A 27,867-nucleotide genomic window follows, 5' to 3' on the forward strand; every position below is an offset into this window, starting at 1 on the left:
TCTGTGCCGTGAGGAAAGTGACGGGAAAACACACTGGAAAGTGGGATAGTGGTTTCTTGGCACAATATTGTATAACGTCACTGCAAACAAATTAGAATGAATGCTCAATAAATAGCCAACATCGTCTCACCTCCCTGCAGACTTTGTGCACACAAATCGGAACGAATGCTCAATAATTGGGGTGTCTGAAAGAAAGCATGATTATTATTTTTTATTCTTTACCGAAAGGGCACATTAAGGCAATACCTTTAACAGGCCAAACTTGCAGAGTAGGTATGCAAGGTTTAAAGTTCTCCAGAACTCTTCATAGCAAGCAAAACTGGGGGATGGGCACTATTGCTGAAACCATGGAACCTGTATTTAGTATGTGAATTGGGGGGGGGGGGTAGGGGTCAAGTGTCCTTAACAGTGCCATTTTTTTATTTTGAAGGGAAAGCAGCCAGTTGGAAGCTGTTGCTAGGGAGGACAGGCAGACTAAATCGCAACCTCACCTCCCTTTCTGTGTCCTGAGGAGAGGCTGGATAGGTAGAAGAGGGCTTCTAGGTAAGAAGACACAGAGGGTGGCACTGCTTTCCAGCTTGCTCCTCGTTCCTCTTAGCATCACCCTTTAGGAACTTGGTTGGGAGGCGAATGGAGGCAAAACTAGAATTAGCTGGCTCTGACTCTACTTCCTTTTGTCTCTGCCTTCTGCCCTACTGGTCCCAATGGACACTTATCAGCGCTGGATGAGAGCTGTAGTCCAGCAACTCCTGGAGGGCACCATGTTGGCTAACCTTGCCCTGGGCAGTTCAGCATAGATAGCTGGTTGCAGATGAAGCAGCCATGTTGTTCTCTCACATGCTCACCTGCATTCTCCTGGGTGAAGCAATGGTGGAAATTCACTGCTGCAAGCCTAATACCTCCTGTTATGCCACTCGAAGGAGGATAGGTAACAGAAGAAAGCAGTTGTTCCTGCCTCAGCATGATGGCACCAAGATTGGTTGCTATCACCCCACTGCCTGTGATTGCAACGCTTTACCTGTTTGTGCACATTCTCTTTGGGTGGCACAGCAGGGTCATGAAGAGGGAGCAGGCAAAAGGAGCAGCCTCTGCATGCTCACTTACCCTCTCTCACTCCGTGGCATGATGGAGACAGTTGAATTCACTGGGCCCAGTCCCCGTGCCACCTAGTAAGGTAAAGGATCCCTGGACGGTTAAGTCCAGTCAAAGGCAACCATGGCGTGTGGCGCTCATCTCGCTTCAGGCCAAGGGAGCTGGTGTTTGTCCACAGACAGCTTTCTGGGTCGTGACCAGCAGGACTAAACCGCTTCTGGCACAATGGGATGTCGTAATGAGTACCAGTACACGGAAACACCATTTACCTTCCCAGCACAGCGGTGCCTATTTGTCTACTTGCACTGGTGTGCTTTCGAACGGCTAGTAGGGGAGTGGCAACCTCTTTTCCAGGCTCTGTTGCAGGGCATAGGATGGCCAAGGATTATCTGAGCACCTCTTTTTACACCACCACCAACTGCAGATTGGCTGCTTTTCTTTCAAACAAAAAGCATCACTTTTAAGTATGCCCCTTTTAAAATAGTGTTGTTTGTCCCTACACAAGACAAGCCAGGAGACACCACTCAGAACTATTTCCACCCAAGTAGTTCCTTAGTCAGGATCTGAAAGTGTGAATTCCATTTTCCCCTCCAGGTGGCAGCAGCTCCCCTTCAGGTAGGAGCATTAAAAAAAAACAAAAAAACAGAAGGGCACTGCCATTGCTGGAACACTGATACAGTCCATGTCTGTCAGCCATCTAGTTTCTTAGAGCCCCCAGACATCAGCGGAAGATTAAGGCCTCTGCTCACAAACTCGATAGGAAAGAAGCCTAGCTGGATGTCATCAGCACCATTCTTCCCCTCCTGGGGAATCTTCGCCTACCCATTTGATCCCATTGGGGAGCATCCAGTGCTAATCCTACTCAGAGTAGACCCACCGGAATGAGCACGACCAACTTGGGGCCATTCATTCCAATGGGTCTACTTTGAGTAAGACTGGCACTGGATACGCTTTGCGCAGAAGAAGTCGGGTTTAAAACCAGTTAAGTTTGAAACATCCCACTGGTTTGTTCAGTAAGAGTTGCACAGCTGCCTCCTTCAACAACCAGGGGGGTTATGTACACCCTTTCGAGGTGATAAGGTACGGGACCAGTGCTTTGACCTATAAAGCAAATAGTACCTTGGGGTGGGGCAATTCCAATCAGGAGAATGGCAGAGGGGAAAAGGTTAAACTACTCATCCATTAGCACCACGACACCAATTCAAATTTGAGGGGTGGGGAACCAGCATTTAAAAATTGCATATCAGATTATGGATCTCCTACTGTTCTGCCTAGTTGTGCCTTTATTTGTGCCAATGGTGCAGCCTTAAACGCGCCCTTCCCATCACCCCCAAACAGCTGGCTTTGGCTTAGACCTAGCTGAATCTCTGGAAGTAGCAGGGCCGGCCCAGGATGTTTTGTCACTTGAGGCAAAACAGAAAAAGCCCTCCTCTGCCCACAGCCCCACAGTTGCTGAATGGAGGCAGCTTACAGAAGCCCTGGCAGGCTGAAGGTGGCAGGAGAAGAAAAAATAGGAGGCTGGAGAGGAGCAGGTAGAGGATGAGGTGGGAACCAAGCACAGAAGGAGGTGGGTGGCATGCTCCCCAGGGCCTGGATCTGCTGCCCCTCCCAGCTGTCCCCAGCCTGCCGCCCAAGATGATTGCCTCATCAAACCTCCTGGGTAGGCCAGACCTGGGAAGTAGCCAGCGACTAATTCCCCGCTGGATGCAACATTCAACAGGAGGTTCTTGGCAAAGCCATCACTGATCCCACAGCACATCATCATCTGTTGGGACTTGCCGGGAAGAGGTGAAGGGGCTTTTCCAGAGTTGGCCCCTCCTCGCTCTGTAAGTGGCCCCAGTGACGTGGAAACAGATGGTGACAGAATGAGTGGGTGGGTGATTGATACATTACTTTGGAACTCCAGAATGGAGTCCTCCAATGAGCAATGAATAAGGACAAAATGATAATGCCAAAATTCCACAGCTGCTTGCTTCTATCTGTAAATATGGATTTCCCATTCTTCTGACTTTGTGCATTTCACTTCCTTCAAGAAAGAAAGAAAGGGGTGTCCTTATCCTTGAGTTTCCTTTGATGTTACTGAGCATGATGGGAAATGGTAAGGGACTGGGCTGATTTACCCACCCATATCAAGGCTGAGTCAGAAGTACCACAAGAGACTCCACAGATCTTTGGCAGCTGGAAAGGACAGATAACTACAAGCAAGTCTTCACTGGAACAGAGGGAAAGGAAAGGAAAATCTTCTGGGTGGTATACAACCAGCTTTTCTCAGAGTAGACTCAATGAAACATGTCCACAACTAACTTAAGTCCATTAATTTAAGTGGGTCTGCTTTCAGTGAAAATTAGTTGAAAGTAGCCGTCTGCACAGATAAGCATTTGCGTGGGATTCGCAGGGGAGAAGACAAAAGGGCAAGACAGACCACAGCAGAAGACCTTTTATAAGATCAAAGCCAAAGCACAATAACCACAAGTTTCAACTGTCACTGCGGCATTTATTGACTTGAAAGCAAAGGTCATCATCACCCAGTGACATCACAGCATATGTGGGTAACTCCGAAAAGATTTCAGATTACCACAAAAGGCATGTTAAGAAATAAATAAAGACATTTCACAAAATGGTTTGCTCAAAATAGGTGGGTACCACAACAATGTGTTGCAACAGACCATACACACTTGCTTTCCCCCCACAATCCCCAGCCACAACACCTAACAATGCTGTCATATCGTTTACATATCTAAGCCAACCCCAGGAGCACCAGATCTTACCCAAGTCTGTAAAGCCTCTGAAACCACTAACAAGATCTGACCGGAATCCTTCTTGGGGTGGCTCATTAAGTGCAACTGGGAAAAAATGTTACAGGGCAGAGTGAGCCTGATCCAAATTTCTGCCAGCCAGTCAGCTACTCATGCTCTTTCCCAGGAAACTACATTCCATCCCCCTCCCCCGCCCCAAAAAGCAAGGTGGTATTCCCTGGCTGTAGAGCATGCTCAGTCTTCCTTGGTCTGTTTTGGGTCCCCCTCCTTTTTAGGGGTTTTGTCCCCAGTTGTTTTGTTTGTTTGTTGAGGGGGGGGATAGTTCTGCAAATCTTGGCTTTTCTGTGAACCTGCTGATACCTCCCCTTGTGTGCAGATGGAGCCATTTTGACCACACAAGGATCTATAAATGATAATAAAACATATTGGCTGCCCACAACTATGAGTCTCCTGCTATTTAATTCTACCTGCCATTCAGATATGCCATAGGCATGAACTTAAAGCATAGTTGCATAAAAGCATTCCTCAATGAGTGGCTTGCTAAGGTTTTCGAAAAGATCACTGCTGGCCGTAGGTTCATACGATTACCGCTGCAAGCTCTCCAAAAATGATACAGCAGCCATGTCCAACTGAGAATCCTTGCCACAGGTGGTCTCTGTCAAAACATTTCACAGTCTGGCTGGTCCACATTCAGCTGTTAATCCACTTTCCCCACATTCAGATTTAGGCTGGAATAGTCCATGCCTGCAGCTATTTGATTTGGCATATGCGAAGCAGCTTCAGTACCCATCCCCTTTTGTTTGTGTCCCTGCCTTCTAATTTATTAACTCTGTTATGCCAGTTAAGTACTGTACCCAGGGCCGGATTTAGGTTTGATGAGGCCCAAAGCTACTGAAGGAAATGGAGCCCTTTATATGTCCAGCTGTCCTTTGTCAACAACAAATTGTCGCTGTTTTTTGTGTTGAATATATGTTATATGGTAATTTATGGACCTAATAGGTATCTAAAGCCATTTGTACATGTTGCCATGCAACCAGTCCATGCAGGCACCCTATATATAGAAATGAGCAAATCAGTGATATTTTAGGTAGCAGGCTAGCACCGGGGCCCATTACTGTACTTACATCATAGGAGCCTCCACAACACAAGCACTGTTGCGGTATATATAGGATTTATTTTGTTTTTTATCTAATATTTTGGAAATGTACATCCAGGTTTTTTTCCCCTTTAAAGTGGGGCCCTAATCTATGGCTTGTTTAGCTTATACGTAAATCCGGCACTGACTGTACCAACAGGGCATGCACGCAGATAGCTTTTTAAATTTAAAAAAACATACACACACAAAATCCTCACCTAAGAAGTGTGCAAAAGCGCAGTCAGCCAACTGTAAAATTGCTTGTGCAGTTTTCTGGTTTCATGCAAATCTGAGGGTCAAAGGAAAGCTGGATAAGAAATGAACACACTGATGAAGCAGTGGGTGTGGAAAGCAGAGTAGCAGAAAGTGGTAATTTATCCACCCAGCCCCCCCCCAAAAAAAACAACAAATTGTATGTAACCCTGAGTAGAGAGGTTTGGAGCCCCATCTCCCCCAACTTATTGGATTACAATTGATAGGGGTCTACATTCAGATGGGTGTTGCTTGATGGTAATGTCATTTAGACAATGCAAATTAAATAGAAATGCAAACAGCTGTCAATGCACAGTAAACTCCAGTGTGGATGAGCCCTCAGACTATAATTAGGTTAACACTCACTTCATATTAATCAGGTCTTAAATTGCATAACCCAGTTGAGCAGCCCACCAAGAAAAAACTAGCTTAGCCAGTGCACTTCACGGCTGTAGAATGATTTCTTCCAGGGTCTTCTGCTACCTATAGGATTGTGCCCCACCCACCCATGCAACAGAGTCACTGTGTCCCCAACAGCTGCAGGAGTTGCAGCGCTTCAAAAAAGTGCCACTTTGCAGCATGAAGGTGCCACAATGGTGAATACATTTATTCTTTCCTATCACCTATCTATCTATCAACTATAAACGTAAGACTGTCATCACGCAGCCCCCATTGGAAGACTTGCATCACAATCCTGGATTTGTATGAAGCTAGAGTGCACATATGATCTGGCTGTTGGGACCAGCTGTGAACTATTTTGACCAACTGTCACAGCCGAACTATACAGGATACTGGAAAATGAGTGATCAAATCTTGTACCCTTTTAAAAAAAATATTATTTTTGTCAAAACACAAAGCAACTGTGTGGTGTGCGCACATTTTTGTGTGCATGAGAGAATTGAATCAAATAATCCAGTTGGGGCAGCAGCACCCAGCCCTTTCCACCATGCTGTTTTCCTGATCTTAAAGATCCTCCTCCCCCACCTTGGATACCAGTCCAACGTTGGAAATAATATAGGGACCTGTGCAGTTGCCGGTAGTTTGTGGGAGATTTAGAGCAGGGAAGCAGCACAGTAGAATGGGTTAATTGCCTCCATCCCTCAGCATCATGTCTTAATCCAATTCGTACTTCTCTCCAAAACATTTTCAAACTAAAACTTTTATTCCTGGATTTCCCAGCAGCTCACTGGTTTATCTCTCAGTGGGCTGCTAAACCCGGGCCTGTGGATTCTTATATACAAATAATAATAATCCTGCACATTGATCCATAGCATGTCAGGGAGAAGGCTAGGCTGGCAGTTAACTCAGTTAGTTTTGCCACAGCCTGATTATTGACTTGAGATAACATGGAGTCAATTATTTTCACTGGTAGTACCAGTGTTATGGAATGCCCTCCCTGGTGAAATACAAGAGGTTCCATAAGTATTGGCATTCTGCTGGCTCTTTAAAACATGCCTGTTGAGGTAAGCTTTCCTCTGATTTCCTGGTCTATGATTTTAACAGACTTGTTTATGATATATTTTAATTAGGGATGTTTTTCTACTTTGATCTTACTGTTTTACTATGATTGACAGCTTGTTATTTTGCTGCTGGCTTTTTCTGCTTGGGAAATGCATTGACACTTCTTCTCAAGATGAAAGGCGGTGCATGTAGGAGGAAAATTGACCTGACCTGTGTGTGAGTAATTAACAAAATAATCAGCTGGGTACCTAAATTCCAAACATAGGGCTTTGCACACCCCTCCAGCAGGAGAGAGCCCCCAACAGAATTAAGAACAATCTCAGAGTTAAACAGCAGTATTGCTAGTAGGTTGCTAAACCTTTTTGCATATCCCATTTAGTGTACTTTAAAACGCCTGCCCCCTCTCTCTACCCCTGTAGCAATGAACAAACCACATACAGTTCAGTAAGTTTTAAATGCTTAACTTACTAAATCCAAAGGTCCAATTCATGTGTTATTTCATGCAGCAGCAAAAAGAAGACAGGTAGATTACTTTTGGGTGCAAAATACAGCATATACTTTCAAACATTAGTCCTGGTTGATTACATGGCACGGAGAGAGGTGAGGAACAGAAAGAGAAGCAGCTTCACTTCCTTCCTCATGGAGGTAAGGGGCATGACCTAGCTGAGTCTAAGAACTCTGTGGTTTTAAACCCTTCATGCACCAACTAGTATGTATGCATAGATATGTTTGACTGCAATTTCCCACAGTATATAAATTATTTTAATAACAACAATCCAGTTTCCTTTGTTGTTTTTGTGTCATGTATGAAAAGACTTCAGTACATGTAACAAAAACGGGTTTCAGAAATTGTTGGTTTGTAAGCCAATCAATAAAACGAGTTTCACAAAACAGAGAAACACACAAAAAAAGAGGAAATTGGCACAACAGGGACAGAGGTGAACAAGTGAGCTTTCCAACATCCTCTGTTACGCAATGCAGAACTCATTAATCCAGACCAGGGGTAGGCAACCTAAGGCCCGTGGGCCGGATGCAGCCCAATCACCTTCTCAATCCGGCCCACGGACAGCCCGGGAATCAGCATGTTTTTACATGAGTAGAATGTGTCCTTTTATTTAAAATGCACCTCTGGGTTATTTGTGGGGCATAGGAATTCATTTTTTTTCAAAATATAGTCCCACATGGTCTGAGGGACGGTGGAACGGCCCACGACTGAAAAAGGTTGGTGACCCCTGACCCAGACCAAACATGCTTTTCCTTCTGGTGTACGCACCACCTGTGCACTAACAGCACCCACCCCTTCCCAGGGTCAGCTGCAGAGGTTACACAGCACCTTGGGAGGACTGGCTAATGCCAACCACTAACACACCTCAAGGAGGTTTGGGACTTTCTGCTTCGTGCCATACCACCTGCAACTCATACAGGGCCAGACTCAAAGGGCAAGGTAGCTCAGGTCAGAAGCTAAACACGCATTTTCCCATGAAAGTCAAAGGGTGATGATTATCATTACATAACAAAAAATTAAATGAAAAGACAACAACAACAACAACAACAACAACAACAACAACAACAACAACAAATTACCGAGCCCAGTTCAAATTGCTGGTTTTGACTTTTAAAGTCCTAACCAGCTTGGACCCGAGCTATTTACTGGACCACCCACACCTATACCAACCAGCCCACACCTTAAGATCTGCTTCGGAGGCTCTCCTGGTATGCCCACTACATACATCAGTAATAAGGGTAGCCATGAGAAGTCCTTTTGGTGGCCTGCCTCATCTCTATGGAACAATGTCCTATAGGACTGACACCAAACCTCCATGCTGCAGGCTTTTCAGGAGCCCTGACGACTTACCTGATTGGTTTCCAGGAATGATATTCAATATGCAGATGACACCGAGCTCCATCTCTCTGTCCCATTTGACTCAGGAAAGGCTATAGAGGTGTTAGACCGACACCTGGAGGTGGCAATGCGGCTGGGGGAAAAAACCTAGGAGGGGAATAAATATTTCCCCTTACCAGCCGAATGAGCACTGCAGACAGGACAGAGCCTTCCACTGCACCTGTGGGCAGCAGGTTAGCTTAGAGCACGGTTGGCCAATATGGTATCCTCCAGATGATGTGGGACTACAACTCCCATCAACCCCAACCAGTATGGCTAATAGTAAGGAAAGATGGTAGTCTGAGTGCAACAACATCTAGAGGACAACACACTGACTACTCCTGACAGATGCATTCACTGTATTCTTTCTAATGCTTGCTGAAGACATTATTATTTAGGCAAGCCTTACTCAGATGTTTGGAAAGTTTATATGGGTTTTAATTTGTTTTCGGTCTATTATGGTTTTAACTTTGTGTATGGCGTAAATTATAGCTGTAAAAGTTTTTAGTGATGGTTTTGTTGTTTAGTTTTTTTTGTAAGCCACTTTGTTTTTTCCTACAACCAAGGGGTATATAAAATTTATGAAATAAATATAAATATATAAGGAAGGGCACAGAGAACACCACAGCTGTGTCCTCTCACCACCTCACTGCCACTTCCTGCCTCCCAGGATCTGCCGCCTAAGGCAACCACCTCACTCTATCCAATGGTAGAACCAGCTGTGGCAGCTATTCATGCAAACACCAGCCTCCTCCTTGCTCACTTGCCATTTCCTTCTGGGTGCCACACACAGTGGAAGGGCTGGGTCCCAGTAACTCCTATCTCTCCCCCGCCCCAATACCTACTGCTCCAACAAGAGAGAAGGCAAGCAAAGAGGTAGGGGAGAGTCTGGGCCAAAGGACCAGCTGATGGAGGCTCCTTGCAACTAGGCACTCGCCCAGTGCTTCCTGGCAGGAGTAGGCAGAGACAGCAGCTGCTGTGGCTTCCTCCTGTCAAGACTCTCTGTCAGAACTAGGAGAAGAAAGGCAGGCTCGACTTCTCTTTGCTGAGCAGGGCAGGCGAGAGGGCTGAGCCCACTAGAAGGAGGTGACCCAGCAACCCCCCCCCCCTACAAGCAGCCCTGCAGCATCCCCGCTGAGAGCTCCTTCCCCCGCCCACTGGGGCTGAAGCGAAGCCTCCCTCCCGCTCAGGAGAAAGACAACAGCGGCGGCAGCGGCGGCGGCGGCGACGTCACGCGCTGCCCGGAACTCAGCTGGGTTTCCAGCAGAGCAGCGGGAGGAGGAAGCCAGGCGTGGAACAGCCGGATGAATAATGAAAGCCGAGGCCCGCGCTGATTGGCTACCAGAGGCGCCTCCCGGCGAAGGGACCCGCAGAGCTCGCCGGCGATTGGTCGGCGGCGGAGAATGTCGGCAACTCGGGGCGCGCGGGCGAGAGGGAGGGGGCGGGGTCAGGCTCGCAGCCAGCAGCTGGGGCAGGGCTAAGAGCGCGGCGACGGGAAGAGGCCGGATCGGTCCCAGCGGTGGGCAAGGGGCGCCGGGCGGTCTGCAAGGTAGGCCGGGAGGCACCGGGGGCGGGGGCCGCCGGGCGTGCCGGAGCCTTGTTTTGGGGCGGGAGGGCTCAGCCGCGGCTCAGGTAGAGGCTACCTCTAAGCATGTGCAGAGTGCCCGCTCCATCCGCCGCTTGAAGGGTGACAGCTGGGGGCGAGGCGCTGCTCCGAGGAACAACTGCTTCCCCTGGGGAATCAAGGGCCAAGTGGGCAGGAATTCTTTAGTCAGGATGGGGTCGGCGAGCGGCTAGGAAAGAGCAAGTTGTGGGGAGGAAGAGGCTGAGAAGTGGCTCATCTTGGGTGCGGGGAAGAGGTGGGTGCTGGTGGAGGTCTGCTTTATCCTGCCAGCTATGAGCCTTGGAAGGAGGTGGTGGGTCATGGGAGCGAACGTTGCCTCTTGAAGGATCCGGGAAGTCTGCCGTCATGTATATATTTTTTTTGGAGGGGGTGTGCGTGTGTATATGTTATTGCGCGTTCTGTTTCCTTGACTTCGGATTAACTCAATGTGTTGGGTCTGTCGGCGGAGGAGGGAGATGTTTGCTCTCCGTGTTCCCTCCAAAAAGTGTGAGGGGTCTGCGCGCGCCCCTGATATAGGTTATTGCCCCCGAAGTATTTATTAGGTACACTTTGCGGGCCCTCCCCCAATGGCGGGGAGCGTCTGGAGAGACGCGGAAAAGGGAATAATTGTAGGGCTGTTGCAGGTGGGTTGGAAACCCCATGCTGTTACCTCAACTACTGTACAAGGAAAACGGCTGCTGAAAGCGAGGGTCCCATCTGCACTATGAATTTAAAGCGGTTTTGTACCGCTTTAAACAGTCATGGTCCCCCCCTCCCGCCCAAGCATCCTGGGAAGTGCAAGAGGACTGAAAGTTGTGAGGAGAGTTGAGCGTCAATTCCGGGAATTTCCTGGGAAGAAGGATTGATTGTTAAACCTCTTTGAGATTGTGAGCTGAATGTGAGGGGGGAGGGGTGTCTCATGACAACTTTCAGCACTCTTATAAACTACAGTTCCCAGGATGCTTTGGGGGAAAATAGAGGATGGTTTAAGGCTTTTAAAAAAAACTGCTCTGAGGTTTTGTTTTTTTTAATCAAGCCGTGTATTTATTTTATGAAATAAGTAAAATAAATTGCTGTGATACTGCTTTAAAAGTACAGTATAGTGAAGATGGGGGTCTAGGGCAGTATGGCAGCTGTCACCTATGCAGAGCTAGCTGATAAGGTGTTATCTAGGGTGCATTGTTCTTGGTTCTTCCTATCATTCAACAAGGAAGGGTTGGGGCCTGGCTTGACATCCACATGCCTCATTTTTGTGGGGGTGGTATCCCTGTTGCCGGAAGTTATCAATTGGGAAATCCCCATTTTTATATCTCTCTTCTCTCACCCCACCTCGGCATCACTTCTTTATCTGGCTATACAAACACAGTGTCCCTGAACGTGAGTCTTCATAAAAATCAGATTTAAAAACAAAGCAGAACTGGAGCCAGCCTCCCAAACGGCTGTGGGAGATTCTGACCTGGTTTCGTAGTGAAGTGGTGTTTTGCAAGGTTGACCCCCTTCTCACTGACTTATTCTGTTGCCTGCTAAATTGGGCGCTGTTGGGTAGCAAAAAAAACCCTCCACTAAACTTTTTAAAAAGGCTGACAGGAAGCTTCTGTTTGCACAAGTGTCTCAATAGGCCAAGTGTGGGGGAGGTTGCGTTATGGTGCAAAAACAGCTCTGCTGCAAAGCTGGCCAGTCCAAGGGTTACGATCTGGCGATGAGGCCTTGAAACTTCCGTAGATGTTTACCTTTCTGTTTCAGAAGGAAGGCCTTTGCTACTTTCGAGGTACTTCAGCTTTTGCTCTGGATTTCATTGCCAGGTTTCGATGGGGATAGGAGGTCCTTGGCTGCTTCCAAGGTTGCCTGGGATGCCTGCTGGAACTTGCAAATTCCCAAATTGTCCTTAAGAAGCTTCTATCAATAATTTAAGAATGTGCTCCTTCACCAGAGCATTCAGATCTCTCAGGGGGGTTCTTGCATGGCTAGGGAAGTGACTGAAGAAGGAGCTTGCTCTTTTGACTGTGGGTTGCACAGGCAGGTTTTCCCCCATTATAGTGGTACCTCGGGTTAAGAACTTAATTCGTTTCAAAGGTCCGTACTTAACCTGAAACTGTTCTTAACCTGAAGCACCACTTTAGCTAATGGGGCCTCCTGCTGCCACCGCGCCGCCGGAGCACAATTTCTGTTCTCATCCTGAAGCAAAGTTCTTAACCTGAAGCACTATTTCTGGGTTAGTGGAGTCTGTAACCTGAAGCGTATGTAACCTGAAGCGTATGTAACCTGAGGTACCACTGTAGTTTATCTGACCCAGGGATTCATTGTATAGACATTACAATGGCTATTTAATTGAGGGAGCAGGGTAAGCGATGATCACTTTCTCCTGCCTACGGCAAGGTGCTTGCTTTCTTAACAAGGGCTGGGGAACCTGTAGTTTTTAAGAAGTTGGTTGGCTCCAAGCTCTATCATCATCCTGGACCGTTGACCATGCTAGCTGGGCCTGATGGGAGTTGTAGTCCAACAGACCCTGGAGGGCCACTGTCCCTGGTTTAGGCATTGGGACATATTTCTGCTCCTGTCCTCCAGGATAACCACAGGGAAATGGAAGTGAAGAGCAGCAGCATAGACTAAGATATTTCAAAGAAGCGGGAATAATGTCCTGCTGTTTTCAACTGAACTGGGCACTTAAAAGATGCAATAATGTTGTATACCCCCCAACATTTTCCCAATGAAAATACGGACACCCTATTCCATAATAATAATAGTAATAATTTATTATTTATACCCCACCCATCTGACTGAGTTGCCCCAGCCACTCTGCACGACTTCCAACATATATATAAATGTTTTAAAACTTCCCTATACAGGGCTGCCTTCAGATGTCTTGTAAATAGGTTGTATAGTTACTTATCTCCTTGACTTAGGGGTCGCATACCCTCCAACATTTCTCCTATGAAAATAGGAACATCCTAAGGAAAAGTGGAACATTCCAGGATCAAATAAAAAACCAGGTCGGCTTCTGTAAATCTGGGACTGTCCCCAGAAAAAAAGGGACACTTGGAGGGTCTGATATTGATGTTCCAGTGCCCTGACTTCCATGATGTTGACTGTGAGGCGTTTGCTGAGAACCAGTCTTCTTTCTCAGTCTCTTTCTCCCCCGCTTCCCCACCCCCCTCTGGTTTGCTGTAAGTCAGTTTTATGATTCCTGGCTGACTCCTGCTGCTGCTGCTGTTCTCCCAGCTGGCGTCTCCAATGTCAAAACCACAGTGCAGTGTTTGTCTCTGGCCTGTGTTTATAGAAGCAAGGTGCGAAAGAAGAGACATCTTATACAGGAGCTTGGTTATAAAGATCAGAACAGCTATTCTGTAAGCGTAATAATCCATCATGATCCAGCACAAAGCCCTTGGCTACGTGGAACAAATAAAACTTGTTAAAGGTCACACATGCAAAACAACTTTGCTTTCATTTTAATTCTTTCCCCAAAATAAATGGAAATAGGAGCATTTATTCGACTGGGGGTGGGGGGAACTACACTCAATGTGTCAAATCTGGCTTTTAATAGTCTGACACAGTCTGCCAGCTATTAAGAACTGGTCCTGCTGGTCCTTTGTCAGAGGCATGTATGTTGTAGTAAAGAATTTTGGACAGTTGAATTGAGGCCCTTGTGTTAAACCAAAAGCTTTTGCCCCATACGTCATGTGATAATCCTGCAAACAGGTATTGAAATAAAATTTTGTGCCTATGTTCAGGAAATACTTCTGCACCTTAAGTTTTAATCCCATGCTGTTTTGTCATCTTTAAAATGTACATGTATAAAATGCAGCAAAATAACATATCTTTACAATAATTAAATTTATCTTAGACCAGTGGTTCCTAATTAGGGGTCCGAGGACCCATAGAATGCACCCAGGGAGTCCGTGGCCCCATCCCTTACCTACCCCCAACTAAATTTTTGTATTTTTTTGCGTAGTAATACCACAAATTCTATTGTCTGTTTTAGTGCTGTATGATTTTTCTTTTGTAATTCGTTTTTATTAGTTTTCAATTACAGTCCAATAATAGCCTCATTATAACAATAGCAATTTTAATACAATTATTAATACAAATAATTAAAATACTGAATTATATAATTTAGTTAAAGTGGCTCCCTGCGTGCTAGATTTGATGGTTTGATAATTTTCTTTATTTCTGCGTTCCAAAATCTTATCAGGTTAAATTACATTCTGGTCACAATAAAAATCCGTTATACAACAACGGCAACATTAATAACTTTTATTATTGTTGGCACATTAAATTATTTATAAAACTGCAAGTGAGGAACTCAAACTATAGCTTTGTTCTTCCTGTGTGTGGCAATTATTTTGTCCATGGTGTTTCTTCCTGTCCTTGTAAGATGTTATGTCTTTCTTTCCCCTGATTGTTGCTGTTATTCGTCATGCCTTTGGCAGAGCTGATATCCCATTGTCGTTTCAGAAATTTCTCCATCGCTCTGTCCCATGCTTCATTGGTTTGCACCAAGAACTTTAACAAACAGCTGCAAAAGTAACTCTGTCCCAGTAAATAAACTGTTGTCACCATTTTTCTTCTCAGCCTGGGAAGAAGAGTGGTCTGTCAAACTGCAGATATTCAATAAAGAACCTTAGCAGCTACTTGGCAGTTCACAGACTCCTTTCATCCTTCCTTCCTGCTGAAGATATATGAGCAATTACACTTCCAATAAAATTAAATTCCATGCACTCTTAGCAATATTCACTCCGTAAATAATAAAGGATGGGGAAGAGGCAGCTCTAAGTTTCCATCGTAAACCTTTTGCAAAATAGAGCTTCCCTCCCTCCCCCCCCTTTTACACACACAGTTCCGTTTAGTGTTATATTCCATGTTTATAATCCTATTTCTTCCATCCTTGCTTGGACAAATATACAGTAATTTGAACTAACGTTCCGAGGAGGGTTGCTGAATCATAAATGTGGAGAAGAAAACTTTAAATAAGCTGTAGGCTCCCCCCCCCCCAGTCTTTTGCACCAAATGAAGTCTTATCTCGTTCAAACCTTAAATCCTTGAAGTTGGTTTGTTCCGCCGTTTGTGATCTTATCTTTTCTAGCACGTGCCTGTACTTTAGTCCAAATTAAGCTCTAATTAACAGGAGAACCTCTGCTTCTTAATGGCAGCATCGGAGGGTTTTCGGCAGGCGAAGTGCTTTTGCACTCGGCACCTCCCTGGCCCCTGCATTCCATGCACTGCTTTATTCTACCTAACTTGTAGAGTTGGAGAGTGCCTTGTAGCCCCCACACACCCTGCACCATGCAGGACATTCAGAGCTAGAGCGCCCCATATCTCAGGTGGCACAGTGGGTCAGTATGCTTGGCTCTTAACCAGAAGGTTGGTGGTTCGAGCCCACCCAGGGACAACTGTGGGCAGGATTCCTGCATCACAGGGTGTTGGGCTTGGTAAATCTATGGGTACCTTCCAATCATACAGTTCTATTACTCTATGAATAGGTGACTGCCCAGCCGCTGATTGAAGATCTCAGGCTGACAGGCCAGGTGAGGACATTTTCTGTGGCATCTCCTCATCTGTAGAACTTCCTTCCCCACAGAGGTGTGTCTGGCACCTTCAACATGGAGCTTTTGGTGAATGCTGAAGACATGCCTCTTCACTGTGGCTTTTGACACTTGATGTCTTATTTTTTTGGGACGTGGATGGCGCTGTGGTCTAAACCACTGAGCCTGGGGATTGCCGATCGGAAGATTGGCGGTTTACAGGGTGAGCTCCCATTGCTCGGTCCCAGCTCCTGCCAACCTAGCAGTTCGAAAGCATGTCAAAGTTCAAGTAGATAAATAGGTACCACTCCGGCAGCAAGGTAAACGGCTTTTCCGTGTGCTGCTCTGGTTTCGCCAGAAGTGGCTTAGTCATGCTGGGCACATGACCTGGAAAAACTGTCTGCAGACAGATGTCGCCTCCCTCGGCCAGTAAAGCGAGATGAGCACCCCAACCCAAGAGTCATTCGCAACTGGACTTAACTGTCAGGGGTCCTTTACCTTTACCCTTTTATGTCTTATTTTTAGGACCCAGCTTGTTTCTGCGATTGTTGGTGGTTTTGAACTGCTTTTAATAATAATAATAATAATAATAATAATAATAATAATAATAATACCCCACCCATCTGGCTGAATTTCCCCAGCCACTCTGGGCGGCTCCCAATTGAGTGTTAAAACAATACAGCATTAAATATTAAAAACTTCCCTAAGCAGGGCTGCCTTCAGATGTCTTTTAAAGATAAGATAGCTGCTTATTTCCATCACATCTGATGGGAGAGCGTTCCACAGGGCGGGCGCCACTACCAAGAAGGCCCTCTGTCTGGTTCCCTGTAACCTCACTTCTCGCAAAGAGGGAACCGCCAGAAGGCCCTCAGAGCTGGATCTCAATGTTGTGCAATACTGTGTTTTAACATCAGTATTGCATTTTAATTGTTGTACCTTGGCCTGGCACCTTAGGGTGAAGGGTGGGTAATAAATTGTAATATTTGTAATATTTATGATAATATCTCCAGAGAGAGAGAGAGAGCCAGCCCACCTGCCAGGCAACAGTTTCCACCATCAAACTGATCTTATCATGAAGAACCTTTTAATGTTTATCCAAAATCTAATCCTGCCCTTTGGGGCGGAGAGAACAAGGCTTTGTCATAGCACTCCTTCATTACCTGAAGGGATTTCATGCTGCAGCCACCACACCCCTCAAGTCTTGGCTTCTCCAGAATAGATATCCAGGTCTGTAGCATCTTCTTTGACAATATGTCAGTATTTAATTTGTATTCTGAGTTTCCCAGGGTGCTCAGAAAGGTGTACCATAATGTTTCTCACAGAAACGGCGAGAATCCCAGAGTCCATCGCTTCAAATGAGTAGAGAAGTGTCATTCAACTAGGAGAGGCAGAAAGTTCAGTGGCTGTCTTTATTTCGAAACAAATGCTTTGAGTTTTCTTTGCTTGTTGTGGTTCTCCCAGCACTTTGCTTTTAGTGGTTCCCTAGCCATGTGCACAGGAAACGTTTCTCAAAGTGAGAAGTGGCCAGTGCATTCAAAGCTGCGTTATCTTCCTCCACGTGCAGAAGTGCTTTCAATTGTTTCTTGGTGTATGTGGTTTCTGTTCTGCCTCTCTCTCTCTCTCTCTCTCTCTCTCTGTTTTAAGCCTATGAAGAGTCCTGCTGCAGCAGGCCAATGGCCCATCTTATCGAACAGCCTATTGTATCTCAGAGGACACTTATCAGCACCCTACCTCATCCTGCTCCTTCAACCGCATGTAGAAAGCATGGGGCAAGTTGACAGATGAGATCCCTGCAGATTCAGATTATTAACAGCCGTGTGCAGAAAGTTCACAGGGCCTGTAACCACTGTTAGAAGTGGTGTTTCTCTTGGGGACCCCATCTTTATGGACACCTTCTAGCTCACTGGCCTCGTTTGCTTATACAGTGGTACCTTGGAAGTTGAATGGAATCGGTTCCGGAAGTCTCTTTGACTTCCAGAACATTCAGAAACCAAGGCGCGGCTCCTGCAGCCAATCGGAAGCCCCGTCGGACATTCGGGTTCCAAAGAACGTTTGCAAACTGGAACACTCACTTCCGGGTTTGTAGCGTTCGGGAGCCAAAACATTCGACTCGCAAGGCATTTGGGATCCAAGGTACAACTGTAATGCTAAGCCCAAACCATAGCTTAGTGGAGGAGGAGTTTGGATTTGATATCCCGCTTTATCGCTACCCGAAGGAGTCTCAAAGCGGCTAACATTCTCCTTTCCCTTCCTCCCCCACAACAAACACTCTGTGAGGTGAGTGGGGCTGAGAGACTTCAGAGAAGTGTGACTGGCCCAAGGTCACCCAGCAGCTGCATGTGGAGGAGCGGAGACGCAAACCCGGTTCCCCAGATTACGAATCTACCGCTCTTAACCACTACACCACACTGGCTCCTGCCAGTGAGCAATTGCAGCCACTTCACTACCCTCCACCCAACAGTACTGCCGCTGAACTACCTGGCTGGACTAAGCCATTGTTTGGCTTAGTGTGTCATCCAAACCAGCAGTCATGGTTTGTCTCCTCCAAACAAACCATGGGCAGTTAACTAAGTACAAACCTTGGAGCCACTTGGGTTCACATAGAGCTCTGAGCCAAATCACGGCTTTGCTCTGGGTAGCCTGACAGCATCAGAACCAGGGGAGGAGTGAAGCAGTCAGCTTTTCCTCCTAGGCACCTGTACCTATGCTTGTTCTTGCTGTGTTACATCCAAACCAGACAAGGCACAAATTTCATGCATATATTAAAAAACAAAACAAAAAACAAAACATGGCAAGTCAAGTGTCTTAATTGCGCTTTTAGATTTTAATAGTTTTTCTTTGATACGGTATTTTAATAGTTGTATTTGTTTTGTGAGCCACTTGGAGAATTTATATTATGGATTGGCTATGTGCCACCAGCCTTCCCCCAACCTCCCCGTACTTTGCACTACAAATCGCATCAGCCTCAGCCAGCTGGGGAAATCCTGCTGCTTTAAAATCTTTCTCTCGGCCCAGCTTGGCTTTTGTGCAAGCATGATGAGTCTGCTGTTTGCAATGGGGAATCAAAAGCATTTCCTGATCCACTGTGCAGACTGCTGGCTTCTTTCACTTTCCATTCATGGTTTGAAAAAAGAAGACAGCTCTGAATTGTGCCATGGTGGTGGTTGTTCTTTGAGACTGAAATGTCTACCCTCTCCCTTGCCTGCCGACGACTTATTTCAAATGATTCTTGACCCTCAGGAAACTGAAAGATCGGAACAGACAAATAACAGTTCTTTGCTCCCGGGCTTCATAGCTAGCTTCCAAATGACCTGTGCGTGGAACAAATCTGAAGGCAACTTCCTTGTCTCTGGGGCAGTTCCCAGCAGAGTCTGCCTCCTGTGTTTCCCGTAAGCCCCTTTCCTGCTTTCCACGGGAGTTGCTGGAGGCTGGCTTTGGGGGCGAATGAGAACAGAGATTGAGAATTTATCCCGTGCTTACCGGTCAAGACTGTAAAGGTACAGTGTGGTTGGGGGTGGGGTGGCGTGTCCTGTGAGTTTTGTTTCATTTCGTGCTCTGAGGGGGCTTTTTGAATGTGGGTGAAAGTAAACGTGACTTGGTAAATGTGGAAGGTTTGCCAAAAGTCCGTCTGTTCTGCAGATGTGACGGAATGAGGTGCTGGCGTGAATCGCACCACAGCAAAGAGCTGGTGGGGAATTACTTTTAAAAAATAAGCCGTCTCATTTTAATTCTGGACAACCTGTCGTCCATTATAAAGGCCTTTGGCTATATACAATAAAATTTATTTAAATGGAAATATTTTAATTCCGTAACTAGAAAACTAGAACTGAAAAATGGATGTGCTAGTTTGTTTACTTCCTAGGAGGTACGTGTGGAGGAGCATCTGTTTGGTGTAATGGTGAGAGTGTCTGACTAAGACTTGGGAGACCAGGGTTCGAAACTCCACTCAGCTATGAAGCTCACTGGGGAACTTTGGGCAAACACACCCTTTTAGTCTAACCTACCTCACAGGGTTGTTGTGCAGTTTAAATGAAGAGGATGAAAACTTAGGGTTGCCATACGTCCAGAATATCCCAGACTTATCCGGAATACTGCAGTCGAAAGCAGTGTCTGGGTGGAAATCACTAAAAATGCTCGGGAAAATCCAGACATATGGCAACCTGTGTTGGCAGTGTCATTTTTTTGCTATTTTCCTTAAAAAATAGGGCAAAAACTTGTTTGTTTGTTTGCCAAAATAGCTCAACAAACGATGTGTGCCACCTAGAACTCTTTGGAGGAAAGGTGGGATAGAAAGGCAGTAAGATAAACAAACAGCAGCAAACCCCAGCAAAAAGAGCTTTTAAGCACTCTGCCTTGCTTACCAGGCTCTGGGAGACACTCACCTGGAGGCCTTTGTGAGATGTCACAAAGGTCTCCAGAGTTTACACAAGACCTTTCCAGGGCCTGGTAAACACCTTGCATGTGTTCACCGTATTTTTTGCTCTATAAGACGCACCAGACCACAAGACGCACCTAGTTTTTGGAGGAGGAGAACAAGAAAAAAAATATTCTGAATCTCAGACGCCAGAACGGCAAGAGGGATCGCTATGCAGTGAAAGCAGCAATCCCTCTTGCTGTTCTGGCTACTGGGATAGTTGCGCAGCCTGCATTCGCTCCATAAGACGCACACACATTTCCCCTTACTTTTTAGGAGGGAAAAGTGAGTCTTATAGAGCAAAAAATACGGTAATCTGTGTGATGGGTATGCTGGCCAGCCGCCAAGTGCATAAGACTGTGATCACGCAACTTTCAAGTCAACTGTATTTATTTAGAAGATTTATAAGCCGCTTAATCTAAGAGCTCCCCAAAGTGGTGTACAAATAAAATGTAGCTAACCCAGCTAAAATCTGCAAAACAATTAAAAAACAAACACACATAAAATAATTATTAAAGCACAGATAAAGCCAGACAAACTTTTAAAGCAAATACATTATGGGTAACTGAAATAATATATCTTGTTAAACAGGATACAGCCAAAATCTGTTGGCATCTTAATACAAACAAACAAATGAAGTTACTTGTTATTTGCATAGCATCTTTTTTTGCAATTCAGCAGATTAATTAGTTTATGGGGGTTGACTATGGCTTCTGTCCAGAACAGATGCAAGCAATTTACTCTGTGGCTGATACTTGCAAATTAGGCAAGAATTATTTTGTCACTCCAGACCCACAAATGCAAAATGTGGCCTTTCACGAGCGTTTGAGAATAGCAGCTCTTTTTAAGTCAGTTACCTGCATAAATTGAAACCAGAGGACACTTACCGAAACCATGACCTGTCAAATAATTTTCCAAGCAATGCTGCCGTTTTACGAATGCGGATGTGTTAAGGGCATTTTGTCACTTGAATATGTGCCAAGTGATCCCGTATCTTCCTATCCTGTCACCTCTGCTCATTTTAATTTGTAATTTGACAGGAGGAGCAGGCTAGCCAAAATGAAATCATCACTGCAAAAAACTGCTGTACTGGAGGAAGTAATTGCATAATTCCCTTATGTTGCGCTTTTTTACAAGTATTCAAAATGCCACACACACACATTGTTTCTCTACAATCCTGTGGGGTTTTTTAAATGTATGTCGGCCTCTCTCTTTTTCTCCCCCCCCCCCCGTGTTACTCTGAAAAGCAAGAGGTTGAGGTGTTGGCTCAGTCCCAAATGTGATTTATTTGAGCCAATAATCGTTAGTGCTACTATGAACTCTTAATAGCATCTTAAAACTCCTCCCTGTTCTTGTAACTCTGGACTTTTTGCATATATTCTATACAGTAATTAGTATTCCTTGGGTTTGGATACAACCACACACAGGCTGGGTTTTTCAGATTTTTTGATGCTGCAGAGAGAGAAAGAGAACAGGAATCAAGACTTTTCTATGAAATAAAAATATTTATATATATGTTTATGTAGATAAGATAGGGTGTGTGTGTGTGTGTGTGTGTGTGTGTGTGTATTTATATGTGTGCTTGTATATGTCTCCTGTGTGTACACACACACAATGTCCTATCAATTGCTCCCTTACATTCTCTATATCTGTGACACTTTATTCCTATCCTGTATTTACTCAAAGTCAGAGCCTGGAAGGACCACAGACCAGCGGCAACCACTGCCCCTGTTTCTTAGCCTGGCATCACTCAAGCTGGAGTAGTGTAATTGTTAGTATTGGACTAGGACCTGGGAGACCAGGGTTCAAATCCCCCCAGAGTCATGGAACTCACTGGGTGACCTTGGGTCAATCACCGCCTCTCAGCCTAACCTACTTCAAAGGGTTGTTGTGGGAATTAAATGAGGGACACTCGTGTGTCCCCTTGAGCTCCTTGGAGAGCTTTCTGACTGCAACAATAAAATACGGTAAATGTGCTCCAGCCTGCCACATTTTTTTATCGAAGCGTGGGTTATAAATTCATTAATAAATTCAAAATAAATTTTAAAATCTGAAAAAACCTACATTGGGCAGCTGAGATTTCCTCCCCTCCCCAACTGCCAATTTAGGAAGGAATATCTGATGGAACAAAATATCAGAACAGACTTTAAAATGATCTCAGAATTCTCAGCTTTTTAAAAAGCCCTTTGCATGCTAGCTCTTTTGTGACTGTCCCCTGCACATCCTCTAACCCAATCACAGGCTTTTGTGAACCAGGTGGTTCATTATACTTCATTACCACCTCCTTAAAAAACATTTTTTAAGAGTGTCACAGCAGAATATTTCCCCCTTCTTTCCCCATATGGTTCTGCCCTACCCCAGGACTTCCAGCATGTGGCCTCCATGAATCTCTCCCACCCCCAAAAAATCCCACAAGCTTCTATTATGTCCTGCATTTACCATGCTCCTCTGCCTGTTTCCACAGTGGGCTGTTGCAACAACATACAGCTGCACAATGGAGGCTGTTCCATGAGGGCATTGCCCCCCCCCCCAACTTCTCAGCTGGCCCTCACCTGCCTGTCTTCCTACTTGCAGTCAGTGGGTGGCTGTGCTTGACATTGGCTATGTCAGGCATAGGCAAACTCCGGTCCTCCTGATGTTTGTGACTACAGTTCCCATCATCCCTAGCTAACAGGACCAGTGGTCAGGGATGATGGGAATTGTAGTCCCAAACATCTGGAGGGCCGGAGTTTGCCCATGCCTGGGCTGTGTCTACTGCTGGTCTCCCTGCCTTCCAACTTACCAGTCCCAATGGGCAGTAATACCCACCACGGGACCCAGACTTCGTGGGAATGTTACCAGGACGAGGTCCGCCTCCCCTTTCCAGGCTGACGTTAACTGCCACAGAGGAGAAAGACGTCTTTAGAAATCTGAACTCGGGAGAACTCTGGCTGGCATCCTCTTGTGAGATTCTCCGTGTGGGGAATGCGAATGGTACAGAGACTATATATATATATTCCTGGGGAGGAAGGATTGTGGCTTCCTCGGTAGTGCATCCTCTTGGCCTTTACAAGGTGTCAGGTTGAATCCCTGGCATTTCCAGTTAAAAAGGGGGAAACAGGTGCCCTGGAAGGCTGCTGCCAGTCAGAGTGGACTATACCAGGCTAGATCCACAGGTATTCTGAACTAGAATTAGGCACAGAAAACCCTGCCCCCTCCCTTTTCTCTTCTTTCATGGAACTCAAGGTGGCATACGTGGGGCTCCTCAGTTGTCTCCCATCCAGGCACAGGCTCAAAAATTGCTTAGCTTCAGCAAGGCAGCTGTATCATTTGCCCTCAAGCCATGCCCTAAGACCTGCCTGTGTTTTCCCTCTACAGAGAAGCTTTGGTATGGGCTGTCCACCTAACGCGGCCTCTCTTTGTTACCTCACCAAATTTTGTGCCGTTATTCTGAAGTGTGAGGTAAAAAGAGTTAAATACACACACTTGGAACATTTTATGTCTTTTTGGGTAAGGACCAGGGGCACAAGCCTGTTTGCTTAGCTCCTGGGAAATCTCCGGTCCAGATTTCACCTCGACCATCTAGCTTTCAGAAATAATAACGCTGACCTAACTTGTTGAGAAACTGAGAGAAAATATGTTGGGCTCTTTGAACACTTGAAGTGAGCTCCATAAATGCTAAATATAGAGCGTAGCGGTTAAGAGTGTGGTACAGTGGTGCCTCGCAAGACGAAAATAATTCGTTCCGCGAGTCTTTTCGTCTTGCGATGTTTTTCGTCTTGCGAAGCACGGTCCGTCGCAACTGCGCCTCTTCAAGCGGCTTTTAAAAAAAAGCGCAAGACGTTTTCGTCTTGCGAAGCAAGCCCATAGGGAAATTTGTCCAGCGAAGCAACGCAAAACCGAAAAAACCCTTTCATCTAGCGAGTTTTTCGTCTTGCAAGGCATTCGTCTTGCAGGGCACCACTGTACTTGGACCTGGGGGACTTGGGTTCAAATCCCCACTCAGCCACGAAGCTCACTGAGTGACCTTGGGCCAGTCACTGCCTCTTAGCCTCACCTACCTCACAGGGTTGTTGTGGAGTTTAAATGGGGAGACGGCAAGTTGAGCCTTGAACAACGCTTTAGTTTGTCGTCACTTATAATGGGGGTGCTCCATTTGAAGGTACCTGTCAGGCACCTTTTCCAACAATGTTATCTCTTGTGTTATGAAACAGAGTGCCACACCCCCTACACCCCGTTATACTCTGATTTCCCATTTATTTTTCAAACTGACACTCTTAACATTTTGCAGCTACAGCTTTGGTTTTCCCTTCAATTTAAAAGAACATCCTCAAAAACAGATAAACTTCTGCAAACCTCTGTGTGCCCACAAACGTTATATTTCCCTCTTGCTTCCTAGTGGCCCCATTTTGGCTCCATCCACCATGGGGTGATTCCTGATTAGTATCCTGGGGCAACTGTTTGGTCACTCAGTTTTTGTGTTGATTGACAGTGCTGGCTGTCAATGAGGCAGTGCCGTTCAGGAATACACACCCACATTTCTGCAAATATCTTTTCAGTACCTATACACATACACCTGTCTCCTCCCCACCCCCCAGTGTTTATCTAAACTCTCTTCATTGTTGTCTGGCTATGTGTGTCAGTCAACAATTAGTTTTGTCTTTGATTTGTTTTATTTGATGGTAGTGGGCGGCTTCTTTAATCAGCTTGCAGAAGAGAAGTGGAAAGTTGTTGCAGGACTACTTGAGCTGCCTGCCATGCAAAGCGGAAGAGAGAACTGTGTTGCCTGTGTGTCTTGATGACAAAATTCTTTCCAGGCCTCAGACTTAGAGGGTTTGGTGCTGTGTCTTTTGCTTGACTAATAATAATAATAATAATAATAATTATTATTATTATTATTATTATTATTATTATTATTATTATTATTATTATTTATACTTCACCCATCTGGCTGGATTTCCCTAGCCACTCTGGGCGGCTCCCAACAGAATTAAAAGCACAATAAAACATCAAACATTAAAAACTTCCCTAAACAGGGCTGCCTTCAGATGTCTTCTAAAAGTCAGGTAGTTGTTTCATTTCCTTGACATCTGATGGGAGGGCGTTCCACAGGGCAGGCGCCACTACTGAGAAGGCCCTCAGCCTGGTTCCCTGTAAACTCACATCTCGCAGTGAGGGAACCGCCAGAAGGCCCTCAGAGCTGGACCTCAGTGTCCGGCCTGAATTATGGGGGTGGAGACACTCCTTCAGGTATACAGGGCTGAGGCTGTTTAGGGCTTTAAAGGTCAGCACCAACACTTTGAATTGTGCTCAGAATTGTGCTCAGGGTATGTGGAGATGAGTCTAGATAGTATTCTGATCGTGGAGTTTGAGTGAGAGAGTGAATGGGACCACATGAGCTCTCTTGCTCTCAGTCAGTTGTGATTCCAGTTTAAGCGCTATGGCGACTTCCAGGCATATAAAAGTTGGGCATATGTTGTATATGTTGTACACTTAAAAACTGACACACAAAAACCTGCCAAGAGTCGGAGGACAATGTGTGGTATAAATGTTCTTTTTATTTTCACACATACAAGAAAGAGGTAGGAGGGAACGCCACCAGTGACATACCACAAATATTAAAAATAGCTCTGGGTGAAAAATGTTCTGCTACCAAAACAGGGGTGGAACAGAAACCTGTCCAAAACGGAACATATATTGACAGCCTCCATGAAACTCCATAGCATCTGTCAAAGGAATTGGAAAAAAATTGTTATAGAGGCCACCTAAACAATTTGATAACACTTTAACATGGTTTCCCAATCTGGTGCCTTCCAAGGATGGTATTCAATTAGGTTTTACTCAGAGTAAACCTGTTGTAATTAATGCACCTAACTAAATCATGTTCCATCAGTTTCAGTGGGTGATTTAAATGAAATTAGTTGAATACCACCCTTTAAATTTTGGATTACCAATTCCAATCATTCCTAAGCATTGGCCATTGTGAGTGGGTTTGGAAATAGTTGGGAGTCTGGAGATTGGAGGAAAAGCTATGTTAGGCTGAGATCTCTATCAGGCCTAGCAGTTCAGACTCCCCTTGAATTACTCCAGTAATTCCAGAGGTCAAGCATTTGGGATTTCCCTAGTGGAGCTCATGCAGCTCTGCTCTTCATCACAGTTGGTTTGCCAAATATTTGCTTGTTCCGCATGTGTCATGATCTTGGTTTTCTTCTGCACCGAGTTCTGCCTTGCCACAAGTCCCCAATTTGTTCTTTGAAGCAAAGCGGGATTTCCTGTGTGCTGCCTTGGCTTGTTTCCTTCGTTAGAGGGAAGTGGCTGCTGGATGCAGCAAATCTAATTTGCCCTGGGAGGAAGGGAACCTGGTTGCTGCATTAGGACAAGGGGACAGTCCCCGATCACTAAGAAACCACTAAAAACAAAAGTCCCAGTTTATGAAAGAGAGGCCTGTGAGTTGATATTAGCCTTGGTAAACCAAATGGAGACTCATGAATAGAGGCAATGTACCTCTTGATTGTTGGTAGCCTAGAACAGGGCATGACTGTTACATTCTACTCAACCCATGCGCTTCCTATGGCATCTGGCTGGTCACTCTTGAAAATGAGTGTTGGGCTAAGTGGCCTGACCCAGCAAAGGAATTTTTTTGCAGTGCACACCTGTATATCTGTATTCAGAAGTATGCCCACTTTAAATTCAGTGGGGATTACTCCCAGGAAAGGGGATATGAGATTGCAGCCTAAGTCATCTTGCATGCAGGAAAGCAGGAGGGGTGGAGAGAATCAAGATTGTTCGTACATCTGGCTATGGATTATTGTTAGCTTTTCCCACCTCGTACAGTGGTACCTCGGGTTACGAACTTAATTCGTTCGGGAGGTCCGTTCTTAACCTGAAACCTTTCTTAACCTGAGGCGTGCTTTCGCTAATGGGGCCTCCCGCTGCCGCCACGCCGCCACCACGTGATTTCTATTCTCATCCTGGGGCAAAGTTCATAACCCGAGGTACTACTTCCGGTTTAGCGGGGTTTGTAACCTGAAGCGTTTGTAATCCAAAGTGTTTGTAACCCGAGGTACCACTGTATGTCTGATAATAATAATAATAATAGAATTTATATACCACCCTATACCTGGAGGTCTCAGGGCGGTTCACAGAAAAGATCAACTTAAAAAACACCATATATATAAACAAAATAAAAACAACAACCCAATAACACCCCCCTGCTTTATACATTGTATAAACAAAGCAACATGCAGAGGCAGCCTCCAAAATTCTGCACTGATAATTCTGTGCTAAAGAAAGTGAATTCTGGGATGCAAATAATCATATGTGTTTATCATTTAGGGTTATTTATCTTCTTCTTGTTGTTTCTTACCCTGCCTCTCATCTCAGAGTCCCAGGGTGCGTTACAACAATTTAAATATACAATATTTAAAATCGGAGCAAACAGAAACAAATTTGTTTTACAAAGCTATTCCGCTTTTTTAGTCTCCGAAGAAAGGAAGAAAACTTTAAGAACAAGAAAAAGAACAGTATAGGGAGAAGCAAAGGGGGGCTCCAGGCAACCATTTTGCCTCCCTGTTGTTAATTGTGGAGGACTCAGGATTCCTTGCAGATCTCCCCCACTTGGGTCAGCAGAGTTATTTGTGTAGCTGCAGTAAAATCTGCACTGAGTCTGAGATTCCAGTTGAAAATGGATGAAGGGGCCGCAACTGTTGTGTGGAATGTTTAAGCCACTTTTGAAGATCAAAGCTGAGGTGCTGCTACAGGACTGATATATTAT

The 27,867-nt window shown here is 45.4% G+C and overlaps 1 protein-coding gene and 1 long non-coding RNA gene across 10 annotated transcripts in view; one reads left to right on the top strand and one right to left on the bottom strand.

Moving 5' to 3' along the window:
• Positions 1 to 9,949: 9,949 nt before the first annotated feature.
• STAT3 (signal transducer and activator of transcription 3) overlaps positions 9,950 to 27,867 on the top strand; it is a gene marked incomplete at its 3' end in the record, with an annotated part of 40,631 nt that continues 22,713 nt past the window's right edge. For 2 of the 8 annotated variants that reach the window (XM_083469683.1, XM_083469690.1), the window contains exon 1: positions 9,950 to 10,127. The other 6 variants (XM_083469687.1, XM_083469684.1, XM_083469688.1 and 3 more) reach the window with 6 other exon arrangements.
• On the bottom strand, positions 13,957 to 24,999 carry LOC310690910. Of its 2 annotated transcripts, none has more exons than XR_014518276.1 (2): positions 24,450 to 24,999; positions 13,957 to 14,844 (listed from the first exon to the last, which is right to left on the bottom strand). It is a non-coding gene; the product is annotated as an uncharacterized lncRNA (long non-coding RNA). The 2 variants fall into 2 exon arrangements; XR_014518277.1 differs by having other exon boundaries at positions 13,957 to 14,847.

Source organism: Podarcis liolepis (genome assembly GCF_965112155.1).
Source record: "Podarcis liolepis genome assembly, chromosome: 13".
Classification (NCBI taxonomy): domain Eukaryota; kingdom Metazoa; phylum Chordata; class Lepidosauria; order Squamata; family Lacertidae; genus Podarcis; species Podarcis liolepis.